Here is a 14,014-nt window from a genome sequence, read left to right on the forward strand (position 1 = left end):
GTGGACACTGAGGACACAGAACTAAAATAACTCCCCAATGCCAAATAACTGGATTTGAAGTTTGAATAAAAACTGCCAGGAAATGAACATGGAAAGCAATCTCAAGCTGAAGTTTCAGTTTGTGCAAAGAAATGAATTTGTGACGGGATAGGGTTACAAATCATTCGGTAGTGATGGAGCGAATAAGGAATGCGGTTAGAACAAATAGACTTCAATCAGATAAGGAAGGGCAGTATGTGCCTTGCAAGGAGATTGGTTACTCTGCTCCCATGTGAGTGTCTCACAAACTGTAGTATGCATTCTGTTACTACATGGAGAATTTGTGTAACTGAAGACTGCTGGCCTGTCTCTAGTGTTTCTGATCCACTGGTTCTGATGCTGATCATCAGCACTACTTTGAGAAGCACATCTCAGGATAACAACACAACATTAAAGAAATTTAACGTGGGAAACATGAATAGATTTTCATATTGTTAACAGTTAACATGAGAAAAGTATAGAAGATATATCAGGGACAAAATGATATATTTGCTTGTTAAGTTATGACAGTACTATAAGAGGGAGATAATAAAGGCCTTTCCTAGGGCTGCAGTGGAAATGAATAGGAAGTAGGAAATGGGCATTTAAAAAATTTAACAGCTGGAGTTGACAAGTGATAGGACTTAGGAGCTGAGTTATTAATAATATAAATAAGGAGCAGAGTGGAATATACACTTGCTTGCAGGCATTTCATTTGAGTAATTGGATGGAAGGTAGTATTAGCAAAAAGATGAGTTCAGACTTGGCATGTTCATTTCTAAATGAGGTTCAGCATCACCTCAGGAGTCAGCTGTACACATCAGCTGCATCTCAGGAGGAAAAATGCCCAAAGACATTGATTTGAAAGTTGCCAATGTATGTGTAACCATTAAATTTTATGAAGACTAACAGGAAGAAATGATCAGAGAGGCAGAAAGTATGAAAATTGAGAGAATAGAGAATTTCAAGAAACAATGCTTGATTGTGATAAGTACCCAAAGAAGTTGAGTAAAATATTTTGAGATTGCAGTTTTAGAGCCATTGGTGAACTTAGTGAAAGCAATAAGAGTAGTAACCTAAATTTTGTGGATTGTCACTGAAAGGAAAAATTAGGGATGTGGGCAAACATGTGCAATGCATGTATATTGCAGATTGAAGGCTCTTCTCTCTCTGTCTTTCACACATACACATACACACACAACTTCCTGTTGCCTATTAATAAAAATCATTCTTTTTTGTATATTCTTAACAAATTTAAGTATGAAGAATGCAAGTAGAAAGAAAAATTCCAAATGATGGCACTAATCCTCATAAGCCAATAGAATAATAAATATTTGTGTAAGAATTAATTGACTGGCAAAAGTAGCTTAATGTACTTTAAAAGAAAGACAGAAACTAATCTGAAAGTTTATTTTCAATATTCATGTCTCCAGCTTTTATTCTTAATAAAATAAGGATCTAAAAATCTTACTGATTTCAGGTATATACATAGACCTCTGCCACAATTTTTTTTTGTAGTCTCAGATATTTCTAGAAGAGGTAACATAATATGGAAATATATATTATAATTATTTCAGGAAGACCTAACATAAATATTCAGAATGTTTGTGATTCTAAATTTTTGAAGAATGCCCAAGTCTCCATAAAATTTAGCATCACAAACATTTTTATATCTTAGGAACAAATCCACTTAAGCATTTTCTAACATTTCCCTATATTTCAGTAATAGATTCTATCCTAAAAGGACTTAGGGATACGCCTGTTCAACAGAAATATAAAGTGAATCACAGGTGTAATTTAAAATTTTCTAGGAGACATGTTAAGAAGGCAAAAACAGATAAAAGCCAGACAAAACTAATTTTAATAATGTATTTTATTTATCATAATATATAGCCAAGATACTAGCATTTCCGGTACCTTATAGCTCAGATGGTAAAGAATCTGCCTGCAATGCAGAAGACCTGGGTTCGATCCCTCAGTCAGGAAGATGCCCTGGAGAAGGAAATGGCAACCCACTCCAGTATTCTTGCCTGGAGAATTCCATGGACAGAGGAGCATGGTGGGTTACAGTCCCTGGGGTCACAAAAAGTCAGACATGACTGAGCGACTAACACACACACTAGAATGTCAATATGCAATTAATGTAAAATTTTAGGATATTTTACATTCTATCTTTTTTGCCTAAATCATCAAAATTTTATGTGTATTTTACACTTATGGCATGTCTTAGTTCCGATTTATCCACATTACAAGTGCTTAATGCACACCTGTGATAATGGCTGCCATACTGGGTAGTTTACACTTGACGATTTACTCTGTAGACTGCGTCTGTTATGTATAACCCAAACAAAATTTTATAGTAATGCTGATTTTCACCCTTGTTAAAATATTTCTTTTTGTTCAGTTCAATTCAGTCTCTCAGTCATGTCTGACTCTTTGTGACTCCATGGACTGCAGCATGCCAGGCCTCCCTGTCCATCACCAACTCCCGGAGTTTATCCAAACTCATATCCATTGAGTCGGTAATGCCATCCAACCATCTCATCCTCTGTCGTCCCCTTCTCTTCCTGCCCTCAATCTTTCCCAGCATAAGGGTCTTTTCTAATGAGTCAGCTCTTTGCATCAGGTAGCCAAAATATTGGAGTTTCAGCTTCAACATCAGTCCTTCCAATGAACACCCAGGACTGATCTCCTTTAGGAGGGACTGGTTGGATCTCCTTGCAGTCCAAGGGACTCTCAAGAGTCTTCTCCAACACCACAGTTCAAAAGCATCATTGTTCGGTGCTCAGCTTTCTTTATAGTCCAACTCTCACATCCATACATGACTACTGGAAAAACCATAGCCTTGACTAGACAGACCTTTGATGGCAAAGTAATGTCTCTGCTTTTTAATATGCTGTCTAGGTTGGTCATAACTTTCCTTCCAAGGAGTAAGCGTCTTTTAATTTCATGGCTGCAATCACCATCTGCAGTAATTCTGGAGCCCCCCAAAATAAAGTCAGTCACTGTTTCCACTGTTTCCCCATCTATTTGCCATGAAATGATGGGACTGGGTGCCATGTTCTTTGCTTTCTGAATGTTGAATTTTAAGCCAACTTTTTTGCTCTCCTCTTTCACTTTCATCAAGAGGCTTTTTAGTTCTTCTTCACTTTCTGCCATAAGGGTGGTGTCATCTGCATATCTAAAGTTATTGATATTTCTCCTGGCAATCTTGATTCCAGCTTGTGCTTCATCCAGCCTGGCATTTTGCATGATGTACTCTGCATATAAGTTAAATAAGCAGGGAGACAATGTGCAGCTTTGATGTATTCCTTTCCCGATTTGGAACCAGTCTGTTGTTCCATGTCCAGTTCTAACTATTGCTTCCTGACCTGCATACAAATTTCTCAAGAGGCAGGTCATGTGGTCTGGTATTCCCATCTCTTTCAGAATTTTCCACAGTTTATTGTGATGCACACAGTCAAAGGCTTTGGCATAGTCAATAAAGCAGAAATAGATGTTTTTCTGGAACTCTTGCTTTTTCGATGATCCAGTGGATGTTGGCAATTTGGTCTCTGTTTCCTCTGCCTTTTCTAAAACCAGCTGAACATCTGGAAGTTCTTGGTTCATGTATTGCTGAAGCCTGGCTTGGAGAATTTCGAGCATTACTTTACTAGTTTGTGCTGCTGCTGCTGCTAAGTCGCTTCAGTCGTGTCCGACTCTGTGCGACCCTGTAGACTGCAGCTCACCAGGCTCCCCCGTCCCTGGGATTCTCCAGGCAAGAACACTGGAGTGGGTTGCCATTTCCTTCTCCAGTGCATGAAAGTGAAAAGTAAAAGTGAAGTCGCTCAGTCATGTCTGAGTCTTCGAGACCCCATGGACTGCAGCCTACCAGGCTCCTCTGTCCATGGGATTTTCCAGGCAAGAGTACTAGAGTGGGTTGCCATTGCCTTCTCCAATACTAGTGTTCTGTGAGATAAGTACAACTGTGTGGTAGTTTGAGCATTCTTTGGCATTCCCTTTCTTTGGGATTGGAATGAAAACTGACCTTTTCCAGTCCTGTGGCCACTGCTGAGTTTTCCAAATTTGCTGACATATTGAGTGCAACACTTTCACAGCATCATCTTTTAGGATTTGAAATAGTTCAACTGGAATTCCATCACTTCCACTAGCTTTGTTTGTCGTGACACTTCCTAAGGCCCACTTGACTTCACATTTCAGGATGTCTGGCTCTAGGTGATCTTTCTGTTATTTTACTGTAAAATACTCCAATATGAGTAGCTAATGTAATAAGGTAAGTCTTTGATGATTATTTTAGTGTTTCCAAAATAGTTGCTTGGCACCTGTGATATTCTATATTCCTGTTGAGAGTTTGGAACATAGAGGTAAACATGAGAACCATGCCTACAAAAGTTCACTCATTTTAGCAAAGAAGATAAAACCTAGGTACAATACTTGACTTGAATGCAGGAAATTGAAAATGGCACTTAATAGTCATTGCTTTCAAAATGACACGTAGCAGTTTAGCACTCTGGATATTTAGCAAAGAATCTTAAACTTGGTAAACATTAGAATAATGTCTGTGATGACAGTCTTTGAACTAGGCTTCAAATTCTGGGTGAGGTATGATTTGGTAGAAAATGCCAATCTAGAAAACCAAGATTCACACAGCAAAACTAATAAAATCATGGAAATGAAAATGAGTGTAATAGGGAAGTGGAACAGGAAAACAGGCAGCTGCATGGAAAACAAACAGTGTCTGTTTGTTAATCGCTCAGTTGTGCCTGACTCTTTGCAACTGACTGTAGCCCACCAAGCTCCTCAGTCCATGGAATTTTCCAGGCAAGGATACTGGAGTTATTTGCCTTTTCCTTCTCCAGGAAAGGAGGGTTAATGAAAGGAAAATAAGACATAAAAATGATTGGGGCTTGGACAAAGTAGGCATTTTCCCTAGCCTTGAATGGAAACCTATTGTAATACTGTTCCTAAAAGACTTAGGTAGATGGTAATGTGGAAATTTTCACGCACCGTTGCCTTGAATAAACCTTTGATGGAAAAAATCTCATGCCAAAGGAAATATACTCTGATAAAACAAGTATCTTTCAGAGCTTCTTAGTAGAGCATGAAACAACTTCATGTTTATCCTGACTCCTTTGGTTTTATATTATTGTACAGAAGATAACCCAAAGATGATAGCATAATCTTCACTAGCTTCAACTTTGTAGAGGGTAATTTGTTACTTATACCAAATATGAAGTTCCACACCAACAGTTTCTGAAAAATTCCTCTTTAGTTTAAATACATTCACTTCTCATATTTAGGGAAATAATTAGAGAGAGCCACACTGAAGTAAATACAGGGACATAGTCATTTATAGCAGTAACAAATTTGAGAAATTTTATGTCCAACATTTAGTCATTAATTAAAAGTATTTGGTCCACTAATGCTATGTGATATTATGAAAATAAACATCATGTTTTCATGATGTAATTATTAACTTTTTGTTGAAATATCGGCATATAAAATATACAGACTCCAAGGTTACAAGTGGATGGATTTTTGCAACACTGTAAAATGCATGTAACTAGTGCTCAAGTCAAACAGCGAAATAATGTCAGCTCACCAGAAGTTTCTCTAGTGTTCCCTTTACCTTCACTTCTAACAGCCTAAATTAGTTTTTCTTATTTTTCAAGTTTCTCTAATTGAAATCATATAGAGTGTATTTTGTGTCTGACCTTTTGCTCAATATTTATCTTTGACAGATTTAATCCATGCTGTTTAATGTGGCTTAATTTTTTAACTATCATTGGTATATGGTGTTCCATTATATGAATATACAAAACTTTATTTACCCAGTCTCCCATCTAAGTACTAGTCAGGCCTAGCCCTTCTTAACTTCCAAGATAGAAGGGATCAGGCAGGTTCAGGGTGGTATGGCTGTAGACTATTTACCTAGTCTACTGTTGAAAGACAATTGGAATATTTTCAGTTTGAACTATTACAAATAGTGCTTTTAAAAACTTCTTTTTTATAATTTTCATAAACTACACATTTTCATCAGTCATATTACTAGCAATAAAATTGGCAGGTCATAATGGATGAATAGGGTGAACTTTCATATCTATTGACAACAGTTTTTCAAAGTGATTGTACCAGTTTTATTTCCATTAGCAGTGCATTAGAGTCCTCGGTTGCCTCATATCCTTGATGTTTATTTGGTCTTATCTGACATTTTCATGTAAGCAATTTTGATGAATAGGAAATAATATTGGGTTTTGATTTTATTTTGAACTTCCCCTAATGTTTTTACAACTTTGTCACTGTGAAATCAGCCATGCAAAATTCCTGTTCGAGTCCTCTACCCATTTTTTTTTTTAATGTAAGGATCTTAGTTTCTCTTATTGACATATATTCTGAATATTAATCTTTTGTTGGATATACACTTTACCTTTTTCCTTCTAGAGCTTGTTTTTCACTTTAGTGGTATTCTTTCACATTGATTACAGAGGGATGGGTAATTGAAAGTACTACTCACAAGACTCTTCAAGGGTTACTCATTTGAGCATTTAATGAAGGTAAAGGTTATAACTGAGTAGGAGAAAGAATGACACCCATGCCATCCCAGGACACTTCAGGGTGCAGCTCCTCAGGGTCCTTTCTGAGTCACGCAAGATATAATTTAGACCATTTGCCAGTTTCTATATTCAGAGCTATAAATACAGCATCCATCAAAACAGACAAACTCCTTACCTGCATGAAGCTTATTTTTATTTCAGTTGGTGAGAGAGAAACAGATGAATAAGCAAATGAGTACACAAACTATCAGATAGTAATAATCACTGGAAAAAATAGTGTAAGCTTATGTGAGTAGGGCATGTTTGCTATGGCACGACGGGGAGGAAGAAATAAAGTTTCCTTGATAACATGATAATTGAGTAGAGACCTTTAGAAAATGACAAAACAAGCAACGCAATTATAGTTATATGTGGAAAGGCGTTTCCAGGTTGAATTAGTAGAAAGTGAAAATAATCATCCAGGAGTTAAATATGGACTTTTTGAAGACTAGCAAATATGATTGAAATAGAATGAGTTGGATAGAAAGAGGAGAATCATGAGAGATAAGTCTGGAGGGACAGCAAAATCTAGTTAAGATGTAGTCATTGTGGTAATAGCTAGTTGAGATGGAAAAAAATCATTGCCGTGTATTAAACAGAAGGTGACATGATCAGACATGCTTTGAAAGTTTGCTCTGGCTGCTGTTTTGAGAATAAATTTTAGGAAGGCAATGGGGGATGCAAAGTGTTTGCCTAGGATGTTACAGCAATAACCTAGGAGAGAGAGTTTGTTTTTTTAGATGAGAGAGGGATGGTAAGAATATGTTTTGAAGACAGAATATTTATGGTTTGAGAGTGAATTGGAATCATTTAAGGGGGTAGTTAGTTATGTCTTCTAGGTTGTGTTCTATTCCATTGGTTTCTGGAAGAATAGCATTGCCATTTCCCGAAATGGTTAAGGCTGTGGAATGAAAATGTTTTAGAAAGATGGGCTGGCTGCTGGAAATTAATTAGAGGGCAAGAAAAATCCCACCACTTTAGTTTACCAGGCGGGCTATAAATTTGACAGTGTTAAAGACAACTTGGATTATCTTTATACGGACCGAAGTTCGGAAAACTTCCTGAGAATAATTGATATTAATGTCATTTGGTATCAATTGTTGTTCAGTGGCTAAGTCATGTCTGACTCTTTGTGACCCCTGGGCTAAGTGCACCAGGCTTCCCTGCCCTTCACTATTTCCTGGAATTTGCTCCAACTCATGTCCATTGAGTTGGTGATGCTATCCAACCATCGTATCCTCTGTTAGTTAGAAGGCTTATATTTGTTTACTGTTTTCCTTTAACATTTCCTCTCTTTTGTATACTTAGAAATGATTCTGAAATTGTATTTTTTTCTCTTTGAAATGCAGTTACTCAGGCTTGTATTCATTTTAGTGTCTTCAACATTTCTAATAAATATGTGGAAATTTTCTCACCTGTCATGTCTTATAGTTTATAATAATTAATATTTCATGAAAACACAGGTGCTTCTTTTTAGTTTCTTTTGCATGTCTCATAGTTTATTTATACATTTTTTTTTTAGTTTTTCTAAATTTAGAACTTGGAAGAAAACATTTAAGGGATGGTATGGCTTTGATCTCTAAAATTTTTAATACATATTTGGCAGAAATGAAATCACTCATCTACCAAGTATTAACTACCATTCACTTTGTGAATGGTTAATCCTAATTGTAAGCAGAGTATTGAAATGGAAATCAATGAATAAAGTTATAATTGCAACAAATAGTAAACTCAAATGTGATTCCATTATCTTCAGTTGCCAACAGAGTTGCCAACCAAGTCTCTATCCTATATTATTTATTTTTAGAATTTCTCATAATTATTGTATACCTTTAAAGATATAGCATTCCCTAAACTTCATTGAAATTATGGGTTAAATTAAATAAAAATGGAGAATGTATCTGGTTTACAGGATAATTCCAGTACCTAAAAATTTGGGGTCATATCTACAAAAACTAAAATCTTTCAGTTATTTTCCCTTTACATTTGTTCATCTATCCTTGCAGCCATGCATTTCATAAAATAAAAGGGAACACAGCCAGGCACTGATCTGGGTCTTGGGAGTACAACTAGTAAGGGCACAGGCAGATATTCATATGTGCATGGAACTTTCATCCTGGAGAAAGGGGTATAGAGTAAAATGGTCAAATAAATAAGTTAAAATACAATACGTCATATATGATAAGTGCTGTGTCAGTGGAAGGGAAATAGGAATTGCCATAATTGCATACAGATGGGTGTTATCTCCAATTTGCTTAGAAACAAATGAGGCATAGATTCCTAGAAATGAAAGATAATTTAAGATTAGCCCTGATGGTCTCCAGTGGAGAGCAGAGGTAAAGCTGTAATTGCTGCAGAAAAGGAAACATCTTGTCAGGAACTAGCAGAATTCTGAGGGTCTTCTCTTTTGCCAGAGATTGAGAAGCCAGAAAGATGTCCTCCTACTCAGAGCTTGCAGGGTTTGTCAGCTCACTCTTGACTCCTCTGAGGGGAAATATGGGGAAAAACAATATGTTTTCCAATATCAAGACTGTTCTCACTTCATTTATGAAATCCTTCTTTTCTATTCATTATTTTTCCTTTTCTCTGTGTACATTACGCAAGTTCATCTTTGCCTGGAGTTCTTCTCAAATCATAGTGTGCAAGGGGCTTATGAGCTTTCGGTTCTTTGGGTACAATATACTAGATACAATCAAAATCCTCAGATTAAAGTCTCTGTAGTGAACATTTTCAGAGACGGCAATGGCACCTACTCCAGTACTCTTGCCTGGCAAATCCCATGGACAGAAGAGCATGGTGGGCTGCAGTCCATGGGGTCGCTACAAGTCGGACACAACTGAGCGACTTCACTTTCACTTTTCACTTTCATGCATTGGAGAAGGAAATGGCAACCCACTCCAGTGTTCTTGCCTGGAGAATCCCAGGGATGGGGGAGCCTGGAGGGCTGCCGTCTATGGGGTCGCACAGAGTCGGATGTGACTGAAGCGACTTAGCAGCAGCAGCAGCAGTAAACATTTTCCCCTGTTCTGATGACTTGACTAGAGACATATGGCTGGGGCCTCAGACAGGGGTGCTGGAATGGTTTTTCAGTTCTTCCCCACCTGATGGCCAGACAGCGCTCTCTATCCATCCTCTCCATGTGTCCCACATGGGCTTCCTTGTATCACAGCAGTGACAGAGGTCAGAAATGTATAGGAACTGATTTCTGCCAGAGTGAGCATTCCAAGAGTAGGAAACTGCCAATCTCTTAAAGGCTGGGCTTGGAGATTGGTATTGGTTCAGGGTCATTTCCTCATATTCTGTTTATAAAGGTAGTCATAAAATCTACTCAGATTCAAAGATAAGGATTATAGAACCAACTTCTCAAGGGAAAGAGACCCAGAAAATTTGTAGCCACAGGATTACAACCTGACCTCCTGAGAATTGAATGGGTTCTTGCGACTAATTCTGATTTAATAAGTTGTATGCAGAATGGCCTGTGTCACTTCCAGACTAGGGTATTTATCTCTCTTTCAAGAATTTCAAAAGGCTCTTTCCCTTAGACATAGAACCTGATAACATTTGAGAGATTAAATTGAGTCAAAAGTGAAGGGGCGTGGAGTAGAGACCTTTGTCAACCTATAATGGACCTATGGTGTAAGCTGAAAATATACCTTAATTTAAGGTACTAAGATTTGGGAGTCATTTGTAAGTATACAATAACCTAGTCCATCCTGATGGATATGTAGCCTGGGTATCCATTTTCCTTATCACCCTCCCTGACTACTAAGATATGCCAAATTTATTATCATGTGGAAGTTCTGATAGTTTTTACGTATGGGAAGAGATTTAGTCAAAGAAAATGATTATTGCCTCCTAGACATATCACATATGGCAAAACAACTGGAGAACAATTCAAATATTCCACCCTCTATTTCTTAAAGTTAAGCAGAGAAAAAATGTTTTAGCCAGTATTTAATGTTTCCTGAATAGATAAAACATTTCAAGCAGAATTTATATTTATTAAATTTGACTTGTTCTCTTGGCATTGTCATATTCCTGTCAGTGTCTGATAATTCGTTTTCCTTCTCACTTTTTTCCATTTATTTCATCTGCTTTGGTTTGCTTAGTATGGGAGTTAATTTCTAATGATTTCTAATTCAGGACAACTTCCTACACTCTTAGGAACAAGAAATGACAAGGAACTTTCTTCAGTTTTACATTTAAAAGTCATTTGGTTAAATTAAATGAAAATAATATGTTTTTCAAAGTCATTTTTATATTGTAAGTATTTAGTTTTAGAGAGGAGAATTGTGTAGTGGTCCTTTCCCCAATATTTTTGCAGCTGGATTGGTTTAAAATGTATCAGGTTGAAAGGGCACCCACTAGATGGCAACAATCATTGGATTTGATTCTCTCTTTTTTTTTTTTTTAACTGATGTTTATTTATTTATTTATTTTTCTCTGACTAATCATTTTATTTATTTATTTTTTAAAATATAAATTTATTTATTTTAATTGGAGGTTAATTACTTTACAATATTGTTTTGGTTTTGCCATACATCAACATGAATCCGCCACAGGTGGATTTGATTCTTTTTAAAATCCTGGCTCAGGAAACTCAAACAGGGGCTCTGTATAAACCTAGAGGGGTGGGATGGGGAGGGAAATGGGAGGGAGGTCCAAAAGGAAGGGGATATATGTATACCTGTGGCTGATTCATGTTGAGCTTTGACAGAAAACACCAAAATTCTGTAAAGCAATTATTCTTCAATAAAAAATTAATTAATTAAAAAAAATCAGGGCTTCAAATCCTGAGCGAGGTACACATGTCCCCAAGTAAATGCTCTGTGTTCTTGTAACATGGGAAACACTGAGGATGAGTTCTATAGGTCAGTCAAGCCTGTTTAGAAAAGAAACCTAGAATTACAAACGTATAGAATGTCAAAATTAAAATTTACAGAAGTCAAATCTCCACTCAAATCACACATTCTTTCCTTACTTCTGAATAACGATCATCTGAATCTGGTTGAATTCTCATGTGACAGGAAGATCAAAGGACAAAAGAATGTAGTTCATTCCCTGGATGAATAGCTCTAAGTATTAGAAAGTACTTCTTTCATTGCCATGGAGTTTTAAATATATCATGTCATTCCATTCTGGCCTGCAGTTTCTGCAGAAAAATCAACTGATAGCCTTATGAGGTTCCTTTGTATATAAATGATTTTTTGTTTTTCTCTTACTAACTTTAGAATTCTCCATTTATCTTCATTTTTACAGTTTTAATTATTATATGTTTTGTTGTGATTCTATTTCAGATAATCTTGTTTGAGACCCTCTGTGCTTCTTGTACCTGGGTATCTGTTTCTGTCTTCAGGTTTGGGAAGTTCTCAGTCATTATTTCATTAAATACAATTTATTTGGTTTTAATTGAAGTATAGTTGATTTACAGTGTTGTTACTTTTATATGCATAGCATAGTGGTTCAGCATTTTTATAGATTGTTTTCCATTATATGATATTACAAAGTAATGGGTATTCTTTGACCTCCTCTCTCTCTCTCTTCTCCTTCTGGGAGCCCTATAACTTGAATCTTGGTGTGCTTAATATTATTCCAAAGATCCCTTAAATTGTTTTAGTTTTTAAAATTGTTTCTCTTTTTACTGTTGTAATTGGGTGATTTCTATTATCCTGTCTTGCAGATCAGTTGTGTGTTCTGTATCATCTAGTCTGCTGTTCATTTCCTCTAATGTGGTTTTCATTTTATTTATTGTATTTCTCAGTTCTGACTGTTTATTTTTTTATATTTTCTAGTTCCTTGTTAAAATTCTCACTGTATTCATCTCTTTCCCTAATTTAGTTACCAATCTTATTACTAATGCTTTGAATTGTTAATCTAGTAAGTTGTGTATTTCTGTTTTATTAGTTGTCTTCACAGGGGTTTTTGCTTGCTTTTTCTGTTGAAACAAATTCTGTCTTTTCATTTTGCCTATCTTTTTCTGTCTCTATGAAATGAGGTGAAGTAGTTACCTGTGGAGATATTGAAGGGGTATCCTTATGTGGGCATATTGGTTATGGTCTGTGCTGGTATATGGTCCGTGTTTGCTCAATGGCTTTGGTGGGAGAAATGGATTTAACATCATATATTCATGTCTTTTTTCAGAGTGGGCTTTCTCAGTCACATCTTTTCTCAGAGCTGACTGGCAGCTGTCACCTTGGTAGTGGGTAGGGTTGAAGGAGGAGGGACTGGGGCTAGAACCAGGTTGAAGTGTTGCTTCCCCTCTGCTCAGTGGCTGTAACTGCTCTGTCAGAGGAGGTGTCAGGTCCCAAGCTAGAGCAGAAGCTCTCAGGGTTGGGTGCCAGCTGGCTAAGTTCCCTTTCAATGTGTGCTTTTGCCCTTCCTAGCACTGGCACCCTCAGTCCAAGAGATGAGCTGTGTTAGAACAAGAGATGTGGTAGGGCAGTTGGCAAGGATTGAAATGCAGCGTGTGGTATTTTTGCCACTGTCTGATCCACTCTGCCTCTGATGTGCTGCCTGTGCAGTTGCAAGTAATGGCTGCCTCCTCAGCATCTCAGTCAAGCTTTTTCTCTGGTCATGGCCACCCATGCTCAGTATGGAGTTTTACATGAAGCAAACAATGCTTAGTCTTTGTTCAGCTCAGGTTGGGGTGGGTGCCAGGACAGTCAAAGGAAACAGGTCAGCCAGCTACAGGATTCAATCCACCATTTCAGCCCTGCTTTGAGAGTAAGCAGGTGCTTGTGTATTACTTACAGGAAGAGTTTAGGCTTCCCACAGCCCTCCAACCAGGTAAGCTGAGTGGGCTTTCCTTTGTCAGACCCCAGGGTTGGGACACCCACTGTGAGACTTGAGCCACTCACTCCTCAGGGTAGGGTTCCAGCATAATTTACCTTTCTGAGTTCCCTGTCAGGGGCACAGGTCCTGAGCTGACCACTTCTCTTATCTGCATACGCAGTTCCACGTGTATCTTTCTTCCAGTTTTGCTTTTACAGGAGTCTTTGTGCTAGTCTCCAGTTAGTTTTCAGTGAAAACTGTTCCATGTGTAGATGTATTTCTGATGTGTTCATGGGGAGAGGCGATTTCTGTGTCTTCCTACTCCATCACTTTGTTCAATTCCTATGGCTTGGAATTTTTAAGAAACTACAAACATAGGACACGTTTTTTCTGTTTTACTTTTTAGAGTCCACATACAAATTATAGTATTAGTGTTTGTCTTTCTCTGGCTCATTTCACTAAGTGTATTACCCTCCAGTTTCATCCATATTGAAAATGGCAACATTTCATTCCGTTTTAGAGCTGATTAGTATTCCATTGTGTGTGTGTGTATACCATACCTTCTTTATCCATTTATCTGTGATGAACATTTAGGGTATAAATTTTATATCCTAGTTTTATCTATTTGGAAC

At 37.2% G+C, this 14,014-nt stretch overlaps 1 long non-coding RNA gene across 1 annotated transcript in view; it reads left to right on the plus strand.

Moving 5' to 3' along the window:
• The first annotated feature begins 13,285 nt into the window (after positions 1–13,285).
• Positions 13,286–14,014, plus strand: part of LOC132346511 (uncharacterized) — a 262,306-nt gene continuing 261,577 nt past the window's right edge. The window contains exon 1 of the long non-coding RNA XR_009496334.1: positions 13,286–13,397. This is a non-coding gene — a long non-coding RNA (uncharacterized lncRNA). The remainder of the gene's footprint in view (positions 13,398–14,014) is intronic.

The sequence above is a fragment of the Bos taurus genome, chromosome 11 (assembly GCF_002263795.3).
Source record: "Bos taurus isolate L1 Dominette 01449 registration number 42190680 breed Hereford chromosome 11, ARS-UCD2.0, whole genome shotgun sequence".
Lineage (NCBI taxonomy): Eukaryota > Metazoa > Chordata > Mammalia > Artiodactyla > Bovidae > Bos > Bos taurus.